The 20,776-nt window shown below is 41.6% G+C and overlaps 1 non-coding gene across 1 annotated transcript; it reads right to left on the reverse strand.

Moving 5' to 3' along the window:
• Window positions 1-1,111: 1,111 nt before the first annotated feature.
• TRNAM-CAU (transfer RNA methionine (anticodon CAU)) lies at window positions 1,112-1,183 on the reverse strand. Its single transcript has one exon. It is a non-coding gene; the product is annotated as a tRNA-Met (tRNA).
• Between the last annotated feature and the right edge of the window lie 19,593 nt (window positions 1,184-20,776).

Below are 20,776 nucleotides of genomic sequence, written 5' to 3' on the forward strand. Positions count from 1 at the left end.
TTAAAGGCAACAATTGTACATTTATAAAAGCTGTTCTGAAATGATCCTAAGAAATGTTCTCTTCTCAAACTTAGTGTTTATATACCAGAAGGCAACAGAACTTCTGTTGCTGACAGCTCGGGTACGCTAATGCATAACGTCCCCTCAGGCTAACACTGTTGACAGCTTGGCAGCGCTAACGTATAACGTCCCCGATATACATCTAACTCACACAAAGGATAAAAAGTAAACATTTCAGCTCTGAGCTTATTCTATACAATACTACGAACATTGTACACAACAACGTAAGACAAATATAATCCATTACAAATCATGGTAGTTGATAGAATCGATAAGAATACTGTTTGACGAAAAGAGATCGATCGATTGGTAGTCACGTAATCTTCGGATTCTGAGGAAAACATATTTACAAAGAAGAAAGTGTTTAACAAGAAAGGTAAGCTTGGTGCACATAGGCATTTTGCTGTTTAATCTCAGAATTCGAAAAAAACGTGAACACTTATTAAAAAAAATCTGAATCAGAATTATATTGACATACTTTAAGACAGACACACACAGTTGAGTGCCTTTTAAGACTATACTAGTTATCTATACAGGTTATTTACATTTAACCCCAACTCTACTAGGGTGAGATATGCAGAGTGGTCATCGTGTCTAGGAGGCGGCCAAATTCTGTTGCAATGGCTAACACATGCCGTGGTTGAGGTGGATCATTATTGGTGTTAATTGAAACTTAGGGATTCCTCATTACTTGTGTATGTAACGGCACTCAGGCTGTCCATCTGATAACCGTTTGATAACCATAAAAAAATGTGACTTTTATCATTATGGAGCTGAACATTTTTGTTTATTTAGGAACTTAAATTTGTAATGCATCTTCATATTCAACACAAAATAATACTAAAGAAGTAAAAACTTTAATTATAAACATAAAGCAACTTGAAATTAGCATAAGCTTTATTTAACAATAAATGATCTGAAACATATGAATGATTTTTAAAAAAATTCGTTCTCTATACTTACGTTGCATTTTAAAATGAATAACCAGACTACACACAAACAAGCATGCATATAGAACAATCATTGATTACAACAACAATAAGCATTAATGTAGCAGAGCGTGGTTTCGATCCACGGACCTCTGGGTTATGGGCCCAGCACGCTTCCACTGCGCCACTCTGCTGCGTTAGTGAAGTATTCTGTCTATAGTATTTAAACATATTATTTTAGAATTATTCGATATCAGCAAAGAATACAGATATTTTCATTTGAATGATAGCCATGGGACCAACAAGACTAAGACTTCCATAGGGAAATAAGAATGAAAATAGTTTTAATTATTTTTGTTTCCAAATAAAGAAGAGATACAAACGACTCTCATAAGTTGTTATAGTGCCATAAGTAATGAACTACAGACACAGTAGCAAAGTCGGTTTTAAAGGTATACTTAAAACATGGCTGGTGTCACTTATGTTGGCATTACTCTCTGAGCTTTCAAAGATAAGGGTTATATATTTTAAAAGCTTTCTTTTTGATGAAACTATCTTTGAACGAACAGCGTGATGCCCTAACCTGATGTGCAAAGGAGGTTATAAATATAATTGAAACGTATTATTTTATGCAATTTCTATTGCTGCACAAGGTTTTATAATTTGTTTTTTTTACTAAATAAACAGAGGTACCATTTCTGATACTAATGGGGACGTGTGCAGTATTCTTATTTATGTTTATGGTAAGAGAATGTCTGGAAAAACTTCCAGACCAGAGTCACAGCTGATAGCCTCTGCTAACAATGTGGCGGGTTTGGGGAGGCTTTATTGTAGAAACCATGCCTGAGTTGGTTAATGGAAGAGTTTGTGTGTGTGTGTGTGTGTGTGTGTGTACTCACCTATTTGTACTCGCCTATTTGTGGTTGCAGGGGTCGATTCATAGCTCCTGGCCCCGCCTCTTCGCTGATTGCTACTAGGTCCTCTCTCTCCCTGCCCCACGAGCTTTATCATACCTCGCCTTAAAACTATGTATGGTTCCAGCCTCCACTACGTCACTTTCTAGGCTATTCCACGGCCTGACTACTCTATGACTGAAAAAATACTTCCTAACATCCCTTTGATTCATCTGAGTCTTCAACTTCCAATTGTGACCTCTTGTGTCTGTGTCCCTTCTCTGGAACATCCCGTCTTTGTCCACCTTGTCTATTCCGCGCAGTATTTTATATGTCGTTATCACGTCTCCCCTGACCCTCCTGTCCTCCAGTGTCGTCAGGCCGATTTCCCTCAACCTTTCTGCGTAGGACAATCCCCGTAGCTCTGGGACTAGTCTTGTTGCAAACCTTTGCACTTTCTCTAATTTCTTGAAGTGCGTGACTAGGTGTGGATTCCAAACTGGTGCTGCATACTCCAGTATGGGCTTGACGTAAATGGTATACAGAGTCTTAAACGAATCCTTACTGAGGTATCGGAACGCTATCCGTAGGTTTGCCAGGCGCCCGTATGCTGCAGCAGTTATCTGATTGATGTGCGCCTCAGGAGATATGCTCGGTGTTATACTCACCCCCAGATCTTTTTCCTTGAGTGAGGTTTGCAGTCTTTGGCCATCTAAACTATATTGTGTCTGCGGTCTTCTTTGCCCTTCCCCAATCTTCATGGCTTTGCATTTGGCAGGGTTAAATTCAAGGAGCCAGTTGCTGGACCAGTCTTGTAGCCTGTCCAGGTCTCTTTGTAGTCCTGCCTGTGTGTGTGTGTGTGTGTGTGTGTGTGTGTGTGTATGTGTGTGTGTGTGTGTGTGTGTGTGTGTGTGTGTGTGTGTGTGTGTGTGTGTGTGTGTGTGTGTGTGTATGTGTGCGTGTGTGTGAACGATGTATGTGTGTGTGTGTGTGTGTGTGTGTGTGTGTGTGTGTGTGTGTGTGTGTGTGTGTGTGTGTGTGTGTGTGTGTGTGTGTGTGTGTGTGTGTGTGTGTGTGTATGTGTGCGTGTGTGTGAACGATGTATGTGTGTGTGGGTGTGTGTGGGTGTGTGTGGGTGTGTGTGTGTGTGTGTGTGTGTGTGTGTGTGTGTGTGTGTGTGTGTGTGTGTGTGTGTGTGTGTGTGTGTGTGTGTGTGTGTGTATGTGTGTGTGTGTGTGTGTGTGTGTGTGTGTGTGTGTGTGTGTGTGTGTGTGTGTGTGTGTGTGTGTGTGTGTGTGTGTGTGTGTGTGTGTGTGTGTGTGTGTGTGTGTGTGTGTATGTGTGTGTGTGTGTGTGTGAACGATGTATGTGTGTCGGTGTATGAACGATGGGAGGGTAGAATGAAGTTGCTATAAGCTTTTCTGCGTTTTAAACGCTACTTCAGGAGCAATGCTTGAAAACACAGGCGTGTTCCAGGAACGCAATGCCATCTAAAACGTTTGGAGAGGCGTGGAGCGGCCTCCACGCCTCTCCACTTCACATAGAAAAGTTGTCAAAGAATATTTTAAGAAAAAAAGTTCATAAACCTAACAAAAGCTATGCAACTCGAGAATATAAAATACACTTTACATGACAATAATTAGTAGTCCACCGTTTGTGTATTTGTTGGTAATCGTCCTAATTGTACGTCTGACAAATTAAAAGAAGTACCAGAATGTCTGGAGTATTTCCATGCTCTTCTCAGTGTAATATCGTATCTGTGTAATATCGTATCTGTGTAATATCGTATCTTCGATTACGTGTCGTAGATCGAAGAATCTAGCTTGTTGCTCATTACCAAAGCTCATTTAAGTTAGCTTAATACCTGGCTATTTATTTCTGGGAAATGTCCATACTCTTATTTAATTTAACTAAACCTGGCACATTATGAAAACTTTAGGAAATATCACCTCCCTTTTACTTTATAATTAATATGAAAGCAGATTACTAAGCAGGTTTTATCCTATGGAAGGAATTAACGTATGTGTCACTAACAGAGATAATGGAGAATTCTTCTACGAACATAACATTCTTAAGAATATGAGAAATCACAGACCTGGTGGCACTCGAACCTACTACTGGCGAGTGGTTAGCACACTGGCCTGTGAGTTTTAGACTAACCTGCCATAGGTTCGAGCCTCACACTTTCTGTTATTTGTTTGCAATCGTGCTATTGCGACTTCATGAATCAGAGTATGAGAAAGGAGAAACACTGCAGCAAGTCTACTGGCCCTGCTAGGTAAGTTCAACACACACACACACACACGTGTACAAGTCCAACCCATTTTTAAAGCCACCCAAAGGTTCTCTCTGCCATGATGTTACTCGGGAGTTTCACTCATCCATGTCTCCATTACCAGACCAGTATTACCCCTAAATTCTAATTCAATAGTTGTGTGTACATACGTTATATATATATATATATATATATATATATATATATATATATATATATATATATATATATATATATATATATATATATATATATATATATATATATATATATATATATATATATATATATATATATATATATATATATATATATATATATATATATATATATATATATATATATATATATATATATATAAGAAAAAGGCACAATACCGTTACTGGAACAATACACAAATAACCCGCACATAGAAGAGAGGAGCTTACGACGAAGTTTCGGTCCTATGACGCCGAACTCTTCAGTGAAGGAACCAAACGAAGGTTAACCTTTAGACAATATCACAGTGTGCAGTCCCTACATAATGCTGATTTTGTTATAGGTGAGTACAAATAGAATGCGCGACTGTCTGGCGCTCAGCGGACAGATAATCAAGCCTCCACCACGTCTTGCACTAAATGACCCACATGGGTTTAGCGTTTAACATGTTTTAAAGAATATTCAATATAAATTTGTCAAGTATTGAGCTTAGTTGATATCAGCAAGAGGCTTTAGGCTTTGGGCTAAGTTTTGCTCAAACCGAGGGCGATGCCAAGTATGTAGATCTCGCTAAATACTTTCCTAATTTGGAGAAATATGGGAATCTGCCTCCCGAAGCCTTCATCGTTTGTATAGGGTTAGTTTACGTCTCTCTGCTTAAGCTTGTGGATCCCAAGACGCCATTTTACGAGAGAGAGCGAGAAGGGAAGTATTGTGTTTTTTTGTGTACTATAAATTCATTTTTGTGATTTTATCTTCAGCAATAATAACTAAATGAATAAAATTATCACTTGTGAAAATGAGGGTTCACAGAGGCGTCTAAACAAGCGGTCATTAACAAGCACTTAACACTCAAAATAAATATAGTTATTTGAAATACGATGGAATTATCATGAATGATTCAAGTCATTTGAGAACGAATAGTATATAAGGTTGTAAATTTGAACTGATGTGGTCTCGCGATTTTATAAAGGTTCATAATAAACCGAAACGTCGTCTTGTTCCATATCCAGTGTGTAGGTTAGCTGTTATTGGTTGCAGTAGTGACGTTGTGATTTATATTATTCTTGATGCTCGTATTTTTTCCCACACGAATAATATCAGTGAATTAGTGAGCGAGTGGATGTGTGAGTAATAAAATGCGAGACTGAATAAGTGAGAGGTGAATGAGTGAAAGTCAATGAGTGAGACTAAATAACGCACTTGTTGGCAGACTAATGACGCCATTGCTCTTAAAGGAACTTTACCTGAAATACTAAAAGGAGTCCACTATTTCATATACAATATTCCTGAAGAACCTGACAATAGGTGAAGCTCAACGCTGCCCAAAACACATGGTCAGAATAAAGACTCCCTCTACATACTGTCTACACGGAATTAATACTTTCCTGTGCCTGAAATTTTATACATTTCCTACGCCGTCGAATCGTTGTCTCTACGTTGAGGTGAAGTTAAAGACCTAATTAACATATTTAACCACAACCGCTGGGGCATTTGAGCTTTATTTATATGTAAATCAGTCCCGAAGTAGTGCAATAAACTCCATTCAAGACCTACTGAGCTCTTTGCTGAAGATTTACCAACGCCTTTGTGTCTAGCTGCAGATAGAGATTTAATTAGCAGATGGGCCCGTAATGGCTATGTGGAGTTTGAAGAGGGTTTATGAAGAAATCTCACCCGAAACTGGAGAGAAAACACCATTGCGGGACCTTTTGAGTGGGCTTGGATGCTACTAAACGCCTTATATTCTCCTGGCAATGGCCTCGATACTACGTTGACTTGTAGATAGAGTTTTAATTAGGAGATGGAACCTCCGCAGCTGGTGCAATTTAAGCAGAGTTTTATAGCTTGTGGCGGAGAAGTTTAAGAGGCTGGGGTTTTCTCTCGCCATCGTCCCCCTACCACCTCCACCATGACCTCCCACAAACCCAAACCACCCCCACCATTTTCTCCCACGTCCCCTCCCCCACCAACTCTGCCTCTCCACTGCCACCCATAACGTCGCCACCACTAGTGCCGCCAACAGCAGCACCACCGCAACCACTGTAACCACCACCTACAACACAGCACTACCACCACCATTACCACTAGTCCCTTCACGACCACCATTCGTCCCTTCACGTCTACCATCACCACCTAAACCACCATTTCCACCATTATCTCCACAATACCATTTCCATTTCACCCGTTGCAAACAAAATCATTCACATAACACCTTTGCCACCACCGCTCCTACCACCACTACCACCACCACTACCACCACCACTACCACCACCACTACCGCCACCACTACCACCACCACTACCACCACCATTACCACCACCACCACCACTACCCCCACCATCACCACCACCGTCGCAACCCCGATTTTGAATATTCTCGTTCATTTAACTCCTTTTATATTCTGTTCCCATCCTCGAAGCTCAAATGTGGTGTTGGTTACGGTGGAGGTGATAGTGGTGGTCGTGGAGGTTGTGGTGGTGTTAGTGGTAGCTGTGGTGGTGGAAGTGGTGGTGGCGGTGATGGTAGAAGTGGTTGTGGTTGTTGTTTTGGTACAGAAATTTATGGTACTGTGAATGGGATGGCGTTTGTGTTGCGCTATGGTGATATGTTTTAGTGTTTATGGTGATGTGTGATCGTTGTGGTGTGTTAAAACTGGTGTATAATACCGACAAATTGATGAGTAAGACACATGCTCAACGGTTGGGTATCTTTATTGTTGAAACGTTTCGACTACACGGTAGGCATCATCAGTCAAATACAGAGGCGAATGGATTGAATGCAGGAGTAGTGGCGACATTATGATATAATCAGTTCGTCAGTCTCGGAGAAATAGTGTGTTGATGATGGTGATGGTGATGGTGTAAACACCACCATTACCATCATTGATCATGCTGTGAGGTGGTGTAGTGTACTTGTGATGATGTATTGTGAAAATGGTGGTGTTAGTAGTGGTTATGGTAATGCGTTTTGATATTGCGTTATATGGTGGTAGTGATGCTTGTGTGTTATGTGTACTGGTGTGTATGTGATGGTGGTGGTGTTGGTGGTGTGGATGGAGTGATAATGATTTTGGTGTGAAGAGTGATGATGGTGTGGAATGTTAGTGAAGGTGTGGAGTGATAGTGATGGTGTGGAGTGATAATGATGGTGTGGAGTGTTAGTGATGGTGTGGAGTGATAATGATGATGTGGAGTATTAGTGATGGTGTGGAGTGATAATGATGATGTGGAGTGTTAGTGATGGTGTGGAGTGATAATGATGATGTGGAGTGCTAGTGATGGTGTGGAGTGATAATGATGGTGTGGAGTGTTAGTGATGGTGTGGAGTGATAATGATGATGTGGAGTGCTAGTGATGGTGTGGAGTGATAATGATGATGTGGAGTGTTAGTGATGGTGTGGAGTGATAATGATGGTGTGGAGTGTTAGTGATGGTGTGGAGTGATAGTGATAGTGTGGAGTGATAATGATGGTGTGGAGTGTTAGTGATGGTGTGGAGTGATAGTGATAGTGTGGAGTGATAATGATGGTGTGGAGTGTTAGTGATGGTGTGGAGTGATAGTGATAGTGTGGAGTGATAATGATGGTGTGGAGTAATAGTGATGAAAATACCGAGTTGAATTCACGGTTCTTCTGTTGTATTTCAACTTTGTGTTGGCTCATTTCATTTGGAGAGATCTTACTTCTACTGTAATCTGTGTTAGGTATATACACCGAGGTGTATATACCTGGTGTGTATGTGATGGTAGTGGTGTTGGTGGTGTGGATGGAGTGATAATGATTTTGGTGTGAAGAGTGATGATGGTGTGGAATGTTAGTGAAGGTGTGGAGTGATAACGATGGTGTGGAGTGTTAGTGATGGTGTGGAGTGATAATGATGATGATGTGGAGTGTTAGTGATGGTGTGGAGTGATAATGATGATGTGGAGTGTTAGTAATGGTGTGGAGTGATAATGATGGTGTGGAGTAATAGTGATGAAAATACCGAGTTGAATTCACGGCTCTTCTGTTGTATTTCAACTTTGTGTTGGCTCATTTCATTTGGAGAGATCTTACTTCTACTGTAATCTGTGTTAGGTATATACACTGAGGTAGGTGTCTCTCAGTGTATATATGTACTTTGGGTACTTTAATCCCTTTCTTAGGAATTAAAATATTCACTGTGGTGTACATGTAACATGCATTCTTAATTAATTAACCCTTGTACAGTCGTTAGAGGTTAAACCAAATAAACTAACCCAAAGAACCTTCATTTCAGTCTGTGAAGTGTTTTTACTCTAGTTTGTTACGTCTTCAGCTCACTAATGTTATATTCAGTTTCGATCAGTGTCCCCTTGGTATGATTCTTTTCTCGCAGAACAATCTCCATTTGCCAGCTTTGTCTAATCCTCTATGTATATCCTCTCCTGTAGCGTCAGGAAACATTGGCCTGTTTCCTGAAGAACATTGCCTAACCTAACCTAACCTTGTCGTCGAACGCCCTTTTTCTGTTCTTCTAGCATAGTGAGTTCCAGTTCCTTTAATGTTTCTTCATGAGGTTTTGTTTTTTTTAGTGCTAGAACCAACCTTGACGAAATCCTCTGCACCTTCTTAGTGTTCTGTATGAATGTTATTAATTAAAACAAGGCTTAGCTCTGACGCATTGTGTGCGTGAATTGATTGACTTTATGTTTGTATGGCGTTCTTAACGTTTCCTTATTTAGTTTCTGGAATATCATTTTTATATTTTTTAAATGGCGTACGCTGCCAACTATATTCATCTTGTGTGTGTTTCCTGAAATAATTTGGGCGTGTTGTTGAAACAATTTGGGCGTGATGTTGAAACAATTTGGGAGTGATGAAACAATTTGGGAGTGATGGTGAAACAATTTGGACCTGATTTTAACGTACTAGTATTTCTGTTTATTTGAATCTGTGAATTATTCTTCATCCTCATGATACATTTTATCCACTCTTCTTGAACCTTCTCTTATTTTGAGAACATTTTCTTTGCATTTAGTTGAAACTCTGGCAGTCACGTCCTCGTGAACTCTTGCAGACAATCTAGAAAATTTTATAATGTTTGTAGCCCACGTCGGTTTCAATTCCCATTGATTTTCCATAGTCCGCCAACGTTACATCATGATTTTAGATCTCCCGGGATGGTCTTTTCCCTATAACTGAAAGTGTGGGTTCCAGGACGATGTTTTCTGGAATCCCGCTGGCTATGCTGTCACTCTCTTATAATAAATTTCTTCCCATGAGACACCCCTTTCTCTAACAGTTATTTCTTTAATAATCGTTTTTATGGCCTTAATACCTTTTTTACCTGTTTTACGATCATATGGGTGTTCTATGCAGTCGATGGCTGCAGTCTATCCATCCTTGTCCTTCCGTCATGTTCCCGTGAGACCGCTGTTGATTCCATTTAAGCTCCAAGAACAGTATTTTCCGTGTACTGAGTATTTGGTTATAAAATGAATTACATTATTTCTTGGGTTTCTCCAATCTCTCTTCAATTTTCATCTCAATCGCTTTGACTGGACTTCTTGGCAGAGAAATCGGATTGTAGTTCATTTCTGCCCGATTGTCATCTTTCTGAAATGTTTGAATTCAATGTTTTCCAGGTGTTCGGTGGATGATCTCTTTCCGTCGATATAATGAATAGTTAGGTCAGTGTTCTGCTCAGGTCTGCCGTCATTGCTGACAACACACGTCAGAAACTTCACATGCGATAACTCCGTGCTGAGAAACGACATGTGGTTTTAAGTGATCTGACAATATAATACAAGGCTTCACACGAGTTTGGGACAAACTGCAACTTGGGCAGACAATATAGGTGGATGAAAAATACAGGGACAAAGTGTGAATATTTTATTGATTGACGTTTGGCTGTCGACGAAGCTTCAACACTTGGTAAAAGTCTAACAAAAATTCTAACGTCTATAAATAAAAGAGCTTATTCTGAGCATGTCTCCCTGAGGCAAACTGACTTGACTGTGTTGAGTGCAACTAAAGGATGTTGATATATTGAAAACTATATTGAAAATGGTTTTCTAAAGATGCAAGAATATGGACTAAGAAAAATAATTTGCACTGATTCAGAGTTAGGAAGAGAAGATGAAGGCACTTACTAATTAATGAATTGATGAGTGTCAGAAAGAGGGAGAGAGAGAGAGAGAGAGAGAGAGAGAGAGAGAGAGAGTACCTTTGTACTAGCATGTGCAATGTACAGACCTCAGTGGCAACATGCAGACCCCATCAACTTCCTAATGGAAAATATTGACTCCCTTCTGCTACAACACAACTGTCAACATATCATAATTGTTGGTGACCTCAACCAGCACCTTATACAGAGGGACTTTGATGACCTTCTTGCAGTGTTTGACATGAGAAACTTTGTTGATTTCCCTACTCACATCTCTGGCTCCTCCCTTGACCCAGTAGTGAGTGATCTGGCAGAAGGCATAGTCACTTGTCAACCCCTCGGCTATGTTGAATCGTCTGACCACAAGGCTGTTTTTACGACACTAAAGATCCCAACAGAACGAGGTGAGGAGTCCACACGCACAACCTGGCTATGGGAAAGAGGTAATTGGCCAGCCCTTCGCACTGAGCTCGCCACCACCGATTGGAATGCTCTTCTCCAAGGGGATGTTGACAACCAAGTGAAAGCCTTCACTGGACACATCCTTATTCTACAACAAGAACACATTTCTCACCGGCAATATGTGACGAAGCCTACATATCAGCCATGGTTTGGCTTTCGTTGTAGAGAGGCTGCTGCTGCTAAGTACAAAGCATGGCGAAGGTATAAGAGACATCCTACCACCTATAACAGGAACTTGCACAGGCAAGCCTTTAGGCACATGGGTGACGTTCAAAAGTGGGCCATTGCTAAATGGGAGGTGGACACTAAAAGAAAGCTAGCATCAGGTAGGGTAGGCTCCAAAACCTCGTGGTCCCTGGTCAAGGACAGACAAGGTTATCTGCCTGATGAACTCATTCCACCTCTAAATCGACAGGATGGGACCACCTCTACTAGTAGTCAAGAGAAGGCGGACCTCTTTGCTGAACACTTTGCTACCAAAATGTAAGTTCCTGATCCAGCAAGGGACCCTCCTTGGCTAGCTGCAAGAACTGTGTCAAAACTGTCAGTGGTGACAATAAGGCAGGAGGAGGTGCATTTCCTTCTTAAATCGCTTGACCAAGAAAAGGCTGTGGGCCCAGACAAGTTGAGCCCAAGATTGCTGAGAAGATGTGCAGACCAGCTAGCAGCACCTCTAACTCGCATCTTTCAGCACTGCCTAGTACAGAGTAAATGGCCCTCTCTATGGAAAGAGGCAAATGTAGTCCCTGTTCACAAAAAGAAGAGCAGAGCAGAAATCAGCAACTACAGACCAGTGTCACTCCTGTCAATCACTGGTAAGATCCTTGAGACAATAATCTCAAGACAAATCACTCACTACTTTGTGATCGTCAATATGGCTTCAGGAAAGGTTACTCTGCTGCTGATCTGTTGTTAAACCTCTCCACTAAGTGGCACCAGTCACTGGATGAATCCAAAGTCAGCTGCGTGGTAGCACTGGACATTGCTGGCGCTTTCGACCGGGTGTGGCACCAGGGTCCCTTAGCAAAACTTCAAGCATTGGGAATTGCAGGGTCTACGGAATGTCTCCTCAGTGATTACCTTAATGGTAGATCTCTAAGTGTATTCTCAATGGAACGGAATCAGCAAAACATGCTATTGGGGCAAGTGTTCCACAAGGAAGCGTGCTGGGGCCATTGTTAAGGAATGTCTACTTCAACGACCTTCTTCATCTCATCCCAGAATCACATGCATATGCAGACGACTGTACACTGACATTCACTTATCCAAGAAAAGAAATGCCAGCTGCTCTAAGCTACATCAATCACCAGCTGAGAGCTATATCAGCTTGGGGAAATAGATGGCAAGTAACATTTGCACCCGAGAAAACGCAAATGATGATCGTCTCTAGGCACCATGATGGTAATGCTGGTGCAGTAGTAAGGATGAATGGGAGGGTGTTGGCACCTGGAGAAGAAGTTGATATCCTTGGGGTGAAATCTGACTCCAAACTAACCATGAAGAACCATGTTGTAAATCTTGCAAACAAGGCAGCCAGGAAGCTTACAGTACTTCGCCGTATCTCGCATCTACTTGACAGTAGGGGTTGCAAGATTCTGTACGAGGCACAAGTACGCTCACATCTTGAGTATGCTCCACTTTCTTGGTTTGCCTGACCCTCCCCCCCTCTCATCTGTGACTGCTTGACAGAGTAGAGAACAGAGCAAGACGTCTCATCTCTCGCCTGGACCCATCCTGGATAGATCTGTCATTTCAGCAGAGCCTTCATCATAGGAGGGATGTGGGTGGCCTTACTGTTATGTACAAGGCCAATATTGTCAAAATACCACACTTGGATCCACTTCGAGGACAGCGTGAAACAAGCTTTTATGCCACAAGACAGGCAGAAAGCAGCAACTTCACTCTGACTGTACCCTTCTCCAGAACATCACTCCATCTGAGATCATATATACCCAGGATGACTCGAGTATGGAACACATTCGTACAGCATAATGATGTCAACGAGATAAAGTCAGTTGATCAAATGAAAATGCTGGCCCACAGATGGCTCCAACTTCGTCCTGTTCCCTACTTGTATGTCTCATAAGAATAGAAATGCTTTCAAATGAGCTGATGTAGGTAACAGCTCTTAGCTTGCCAATAAAGTTAGGAATCCTTAACCTGCAAATAGCTTGTCAATAAAGCTAGGGATCCTTAACCTTCTCAAACCCTGTGTAAAAAAAAAAAAAGTAAATGGGAAAGACAAATAGAAGACTTTGAATCCACAACGGGGCTCTCTGCTGAGAAGGACTATCTATTTCTATCTCGATTAAAGGCTGTCAACTAATTTCTTAATGGTCGAGAGCAGGATAAAGCAGAAGGCTCTCTCCCTTCACCCACTGCCGGTAAGAAACAAGGGAAAACTATGCCATACTGTACAGGGAAAAAAAAAGGCATGGAATTTATAGGAAAGTTCAGATTGATTGGAAAGTAGTAATAGTAGTAATTGTAATATGCCATTACTGCGCATGGCTACTACTACATTGATTTCTAAGTAACACCAATTTTACTTCTAGATACTGTGATGCATTTGAACGTGAATAACCGAATATTAGTGAGTAACTTTGGAGAAGACACTATGATACCGGAGGTCACTGCATCATTATGAAGACTTAGGCTGTGTTTGCAGAGCATACACCCAGCCTCGTCTTGAGAAAGGTAATGAATTTGACACTCATAACCTCCATGGGGAGACTGCTTTGGTGCTGTCAGAGAGAGAGAGAGAGAGAGAGAGAGAGAGAGAGAGAGAGAGAGAGAGAGAGAGAGAGAGAGAGAGAGAGAGAGAGAGAGAGAGAGAGAGAGAGAGGGAGAGAGAGAGACTCCTATCTATCCTTCAAGCCTTGATAATCCATTCTGTGTGTTGTTGACGTTATCAGTAACAGCCAGAGGGGTTCACTGGCTTATAACACAGCCATGTACACTCTCACTTGTAAACATCACGCTCTATCTCTCCAATAAGCTAAGAGTATGTCAGTATAAATTTTCCGTTTATCTTTTATAGGCTCATTCCTGTATATCTATACTTATGGTTGTATCATTGTGTTTGCGTTCCCCTCTCTTTCTTTGTGTTTGTCTAGTGTCTCCGCTTCTGATGTATATTATTGTCTGTGTAAAATTCTCTCTCTCTCTCTCTCTCTCTCTCTCTCTCTCTCTCTCTCTCTCTCTCTCTCTCTCTCTCTCTCTCTCTCTCTCTCTCTCTCTCTCTCTCTCTCTCTCTCTCTCTCTCTCTCTCTCTCTCTCTCTCTCTCTCTCTCTCTCTCTCTTTCTCTCTCTCTCTTTCTCTCTCTCTTTTATCTTATCCGTGTCTCCCTTTTATCGGTTTCTATTTTTTGTGTGTTTCCGTTCCATTGGATTTGTGAGATTTCAACCGTAAACATATTATATTTCTACAAGCTACGAATAACGCAGCCTCACACCGCAGCCTTACACTACAGCCTCACACTGCAGCCTCACACCACAGCCTCACACTGCAGCCTCACACCACAGCCTCACACTGCAGCCTCACACCACAGCCTCACACTGCAGCCTCACACCACAGCCTCAAACCGCAGCCTCACACCACAGCCTCAAACCGCAGCGCCATACCGCAGCTTCACACCGCAGACAAACACCGCAGCCTCACACCTCAGCCTCACACCACAGCCTCAAACCGCAGCCTCACACCGCAGCCTTACACCGCAGACTAACACCGTAGGCTCACACCACACCCAACACCATCACCATCACCAACGTACACGATCATCTTTACGAACACTCACTCTCATGAATCATCACAAATACCACTGGCAGCCACCACCACCACACATCACCACAGACATTCCCCACCACTATGATGTGCAATCACCACCGCCACACTATTTCAGCATATTATCACCAACACAACCACGCTCATGCATCTCCATTATACAACAGCACAACACACCAGAAACGTTGCACGCTACCACTGTGACACACTCACCACCGCCACCACCACACTATCACTACATACCTCGGATAACAATAGTCATTATTACAACGCACTACCTCCACACATCAAACATCTTCACTATCACCACCACCACTCTACCAACATCCCACACTGCGATGAATATCACCACGACGTACTATCACCAACAATTATACCCGCGTCAGTCACCTACCACCGCCACACACCTCCATCACCACAGCACATCATCGCCTCAACGATCATCACACCTTCCTTGATACCATCATCACAACAACACACACTACCACTACTTACTATGCGCAACCAGCATAATCACCAAATCCACCACCACTGATAATCGTATGTTACTTCAATGACTTTGAAATAGACTTGAAAACTAAGATAATCCCCCCCCCTCCCATCCCATCGAAGAGAATGAAATTCAGAGTATCTCAACATATCAAATGATCAACGAGGCTGAGTGGCTGCCAGTAAGACCTAGTATTCTCCTCAAGTGTCTCAGAAAAACTATATATTACTGTGTACCCATATGAGCGAGGAACCACTGTAGTTAATTAAGCTCTTTGTCACCTCACAATAACGGGAACACATACCAGTAAAAAGAGAACGTACTTAAAAGATGATTAGAGCGGAATGAAAAGTTTTCAGTACGAGATTTAATGGAAAGATGAATTAGCTGTAACAAAGGAATATCTCAAACAAAAATGTTTGGAAAAAACATAAAGAGAAAACACAAAGTAAAGTCATGGGTAACAGATAATTAAAAAAAAGCTTAGAACAGATAGAAAGAATGGAGAAATTCGAGAAGAAGCACATTGCCAGAAGCAGAACATATGTACAATATATTTTTCATGAAGTGCTAAACCCGTGAGAGTAACATAGCCCAATGAGTGTAGAAGTTAAAAGTTTGCACAGTTTATCTGTAATATGATGCTTCCCTGAGAGAGAAAAAAAGACCAGCAATCATGGCAGATAACAAAACTTGAACAGGAGGTCCGCTTCACTTTCGTATGACAGTCCAGTGATAGCTTCCAGAATCGTGGGTTTCTACAAACCTACTATCTGCACCAGAAAACAGAGAAACGAACAGGTGATCAAGAAAAGAATGCATCACATCAGGGAAGCAATATAGGGAGACAGTTTGAAATATGCATAACTAATAATGCAGATACATTATTAACAAGAGCAACTCCAAGTATATGACCAAATAAGAGTATATGGGCCAAATAAGAAGACTGACGAGGTACGTAGAGATAAGAACATTGATGTACCAGTATATTAGACCTAAGAGATTCTTTGTCACTATGAGCGGACCGAAGATTGAACCTCCATCAATCCATGATATGAACGAATTGCATTAATTTAATTATAAAATATTGGAAGGTCCTCATCAAATATCTGGAATCCTCTTAGGAATCTAAGTGGTGATCCTTTGTTTTTAAATGAGGTGAAAATCTACCTCTGTAGGCCAGTTGCTTTTTAATAGCTTAATGGGACATCATATAATACCGATGTCAGGAGACATCACCCTCACCGCCACCTGGAAGCTTGTTGACGTACTTGAAGAATAGTACGGGCCCATGGGACTCGGCGGGTTACATATGTCCATCCAGAAACCTCTTCTCTCAACCCTCTGTCTACAGAATGGTCGTGAGGAAAAGATAGGTGCTGAGCAAGCGTCTATTGTGACGAAGTTTCATTCCGAGTATACCGTTATTAAACAATTTACGTGATAAAGTTCGAAAGAGAGAGAGAGAGATGGACGGAGACAGAGACGCTGTCACAAGAAAAAGTGCTCTGCAATGTCTTATTCATTACTGTCGACAGAACACCTTGTATCAAAACGAATCGTCACTTGAAACCGTCCTTGGCACACGAGCCTCCCTCACTTACCAACTGCTGGCAGGTACTCTTGAACCTCCCTGTGTAACAAGGCACTCTTGTACTTACCTGTGTAACAGGGTACTCTTGTACCTCTCTGTGTAACAAGGTACTCCTGTACCTCCCTCTGTAACAAGGTACTCCTGTACCTACCTGTGTAACAAGGTACTCTTGTATCTCCCTGTGTAACAAGGTACTCCTGTACCTCCCTGTGTAACAAGGTACTCTTGTGCCTCTCTGTGTAAAAAGGTACTCCTGTACCTCCCTGTGTAACAAGGTACTCTTGTACCTCCCTGTGTAACAAGGTTCTCTTGTACCTCTCTGTGTAACAAGGTACTCATGTACCTCTCTGTGTAACAAGGTACTTTTGTACCTTCCTGTGTAACAAGGTACTTCTGTACCTCCTTGTGTAACAAGGTACCCTTTTACCCCGCTATTTAACAAGGCATTCTTGTAACTCCCTGTATAGCAATGTACTCCTGTATCTCCCTGTGTGACAAGGTACTCATGTACCTCCTGATGTAACAAGGTATTCTTGTACCTCTCTTTGTAACAAGGTACTCTTGTATCTCCCTGTGTTACAAGGTACTCATGTACCTCTCTGTATAACAAGGCACTATTGTACCTCCCTGTGTAACAAGGAACTCTTGTACTTCCCTGTGTACCAAGGTACTCTTGTACCTCCCTGTGTAACAAGGTATTCCTGTACCTCCCTGTGTAACAAGGTATTCTTGTACCTCACTGTGTAACAAGGCATTCCTGTACCTCCCTGTATAGCAATGTACTCTTGTACCTCCCTGTGTGACAAGTTACTCATGTACCTCCCGGTGTAACAAGGTATTCTTGGACCTCTCTGTGTAACAAGGTATTCTTGTACCTCTCTGTGTACCAAGGTACGCTTGTACCTCTCTGTATAACAAAGCACTCTTGTACCTCTCTGTGTAACAAGGTATTCTTGTACCTCCCTGTGTACCAAGGTACTCTTGTACCTCTCTGTGTACCAAGGTACGCTTGTACCTCCCTGTGTAACAAGGGACTCTTGTACCTCTCTGTGTACCAAGGTACGCTTGTACCTCTCTGTATAACAAGGTACTCTTGTACCTCTCTGTGTAACAAGGTATTCTTGTACCTCCCTGTGTAACAAGGCATTCTTGTACCTCCCTGTACAGCAATGTACCCTTGTACCTCCCTGTGTAACAAGGTACTCCTGTACCTCCCTGTGTAACAAGGTATTCTTGTACCTCCCTGTGTAACAAGGTACTCCTGTACCTCCCTGTGTAACAAGGTATTCTTGTACCTCTCTGTGTAACAAGGCACTCTTGTATTTCCCTGTGTAACAAGGTACTCTTGTACCTCTCTGTGTAACAAGGTATTCTTGTACCTCCCTGTGTAACAAGGCATTCTTGTACCTCCCTGTACAGCAATGTACCCTTGTACCTCCCTGTGTAACAAGGTACTCCTGTACCTCCCTGTGTAACAAGGTATTCTTGTACCTCTCTGTGTAACAAGGTACTCTTGTACCTCCCTGTGTAACAAGGTACTCTTGTACCTCTCTGTGTGACAAGGTACTCCTGTACCTCCCTGTGTAACAAGGTATTCTTGTACCTCTCTGTGTAACAAGGTACTCTTGTACCTCCCTGTGTAACAAGGTACTTATGTACCTCCCGGTGTAACAAGGTACTCATGTACCTCCCTGTGTAAAAAGGTATTCTTGTACCTCCCTGTGTAACAAGGTACTTATGTACCTCCCGGTGTAACAAGGTACTCATGTACCTCCCTGTGTAAAAAGGTATTCTTGTACCTCTCTGTGAAACAAGGTACTTATGTACCTCCCGGTGTAAAAAGGTACTCCTGTACCTCCCTGTGTAAAAAGGTATTCTTGTACCTCCCTGTGTAACAAGGTACTCCTGTACCTCCCTGTGTAACAAGGTACTTATGTACCTCCCGGTGTAACAAGGTACTCCTGTACCTCCCTGTGTAACAAGGTACTCTTGTTCCTCCCTGTGTACCAAGGTACGCTTGTACCTCCCTGTGTAACAAGGTACTCTTGTACCTCCCTGTGTACCAAGGTACGCTTGTACCTCCCTGTGTAACAAGTGAAGCTAAACTCAGGTGGGTCATTTAGTGCAAGACCTGGTGGAGGCTTGATCCTCTGTCTGCTGAGAGCGGGACGCGCCTCCTGTTGCACTTCAAAATATTTCACTTAATTCCCTTCTCATCATTACCGTTCTATTTCCTTAAAAACTGAATAAAGTTTTTAGGATGCATGCCCACCTCACGATTAACTGACGGAGGTTCGAGCCTCCACCATTCATCTGGTTGAATAACCAACACGGGTTTAGTGCTTCACATAAAATCTGTTTTCTGTTGTTTATACGTGTATCTGTATATTTGTCTGTATCTGTACATTCATGTTTGTGTGTGTCTGGATGCCTGTGTATGCGGATGTCTGTCTGCACATTTCTGTGCGCCTCTGCATATGAATATCAGTTTGTCTGTGTATGTCTTGAAGTCTGTATGTCTGTGTGTCTGGATGTCTGGATATCTCTGTATCTAGATGCGAATATATCTGGATGTGTGGGTGTCTGAATCTCCGAGTATCTGTGTGTCTGTGCATGTCTGCTTCTGAATGTCTGTGTCTGTAATTCTGTGTCTGAATGCGTATGCGTTTATATGTCTGTGGTCTACATATCTGTGTAAGTGTGTTTATGTATGTACACATACATATCGCTGTTTGAAACTAATATATAATTAGTATGCGGTGCAAAGGAATTGTAAGTGAAAAAATTAATCTCGTTTGTACTCAGTGGTTTGTGTTTGTGATTACCTTATTTCAAATTCCAAAATTACTGCCTCTGGAAACAGGTGGGAGTTGCCAACAACTGGAAGCTCAACCGGAAATTATTTACATAAAAAAATAGACTGTTTGATGCATGCAAAGTGGCTTACAGCAGCAAAAAATAATTTCTACACGGAAAAAAAGACCATAAACTAAGGAAAGATGTGTAACATAAATGGTATACATTATTGATAAATTGAAAAGTAAGACAACATTTGCACCTTTAATTAAGAGACTTGTCAACTTGCTCCTAAATGATGCACTGATTACATCAACCTGCCTCTCTACTTCGTCTTCCACCAACGCTGATGTCTCCGCGATTCTGATTCAACTCCATATTCGACTGATTAATCTTTCAGCGCTAGTGAAAGGTTTCATCAATAAAGATTCCCAGTGTTGCACATTCGTCTTATCAAAGGGAAGACGCAGTTGGTAACACTTTATTAATAAGGGATAGCGCGGAGATTGAATAAAACCTCACAATCATCTTTTCCTTACCCTAATAAACTCGGCAATGTTTACTTTTAAAAACCCAATGTCAACACAAATGTCAATAGCATCTCATCCTCTGAGCATCTAATGGATTTCTCACATCCAGTTTCCACTTATTCCACGACTAGGTTAGATTAAGGTGTCGTCTGTCTATAAAACAATGACAAGTTATAATGTACCACAACAAAACAAATATGAATAAGAGATAAAGGCAAAAAAAAAAAAAACTACCGAGCGAAAATAAACAACTGGCACCCACTGAGCGTGTTGGAATAAATAAGTCAAATTTTCACTGTTATGAGCAGCTTCATTAATTATCCATTTGTTTGTTTTTTACAACAGTGAAATGATGCTTGTGATTAAGAGGACTCGCCGCATCCTATTTAATAATTGTAACTTAGAGTATATTGAAGAGACAGGGCGATGTCTAGAGAGATTGGTGATGGAACCTATCTTGTTCATATCTTTATTGTCCTATTGCAGCAAGATAGAGACTAGAAATTCCAGCGCTCTTCCAACACATGGCGTCTCTGATCATTATATCACTTGGAGTTAAGCTTCCATGACACACGAAACAACCTTGGCCATACTAGTGGAAAAATCATTTAACATTAATCAAGATTTTTAGGGAAGA

Source organism: Cherax quadricarinatus, chromosome 22 (genome assembly GCF_038502225.1).
Source record: "Cherax quadricarinatus isolate ZL_2023a chromosome 22, ASM3850222v1, whole genome shotgun sequence".
In the NCBI taxonomy this organism is placed as follows: domain Eukaryota; kingdom Metazoa; phylum Arthropoda; class Malacostraca; order Decapoda; family Parastacidae; genus Cherax; species Cherax quadricarinatus.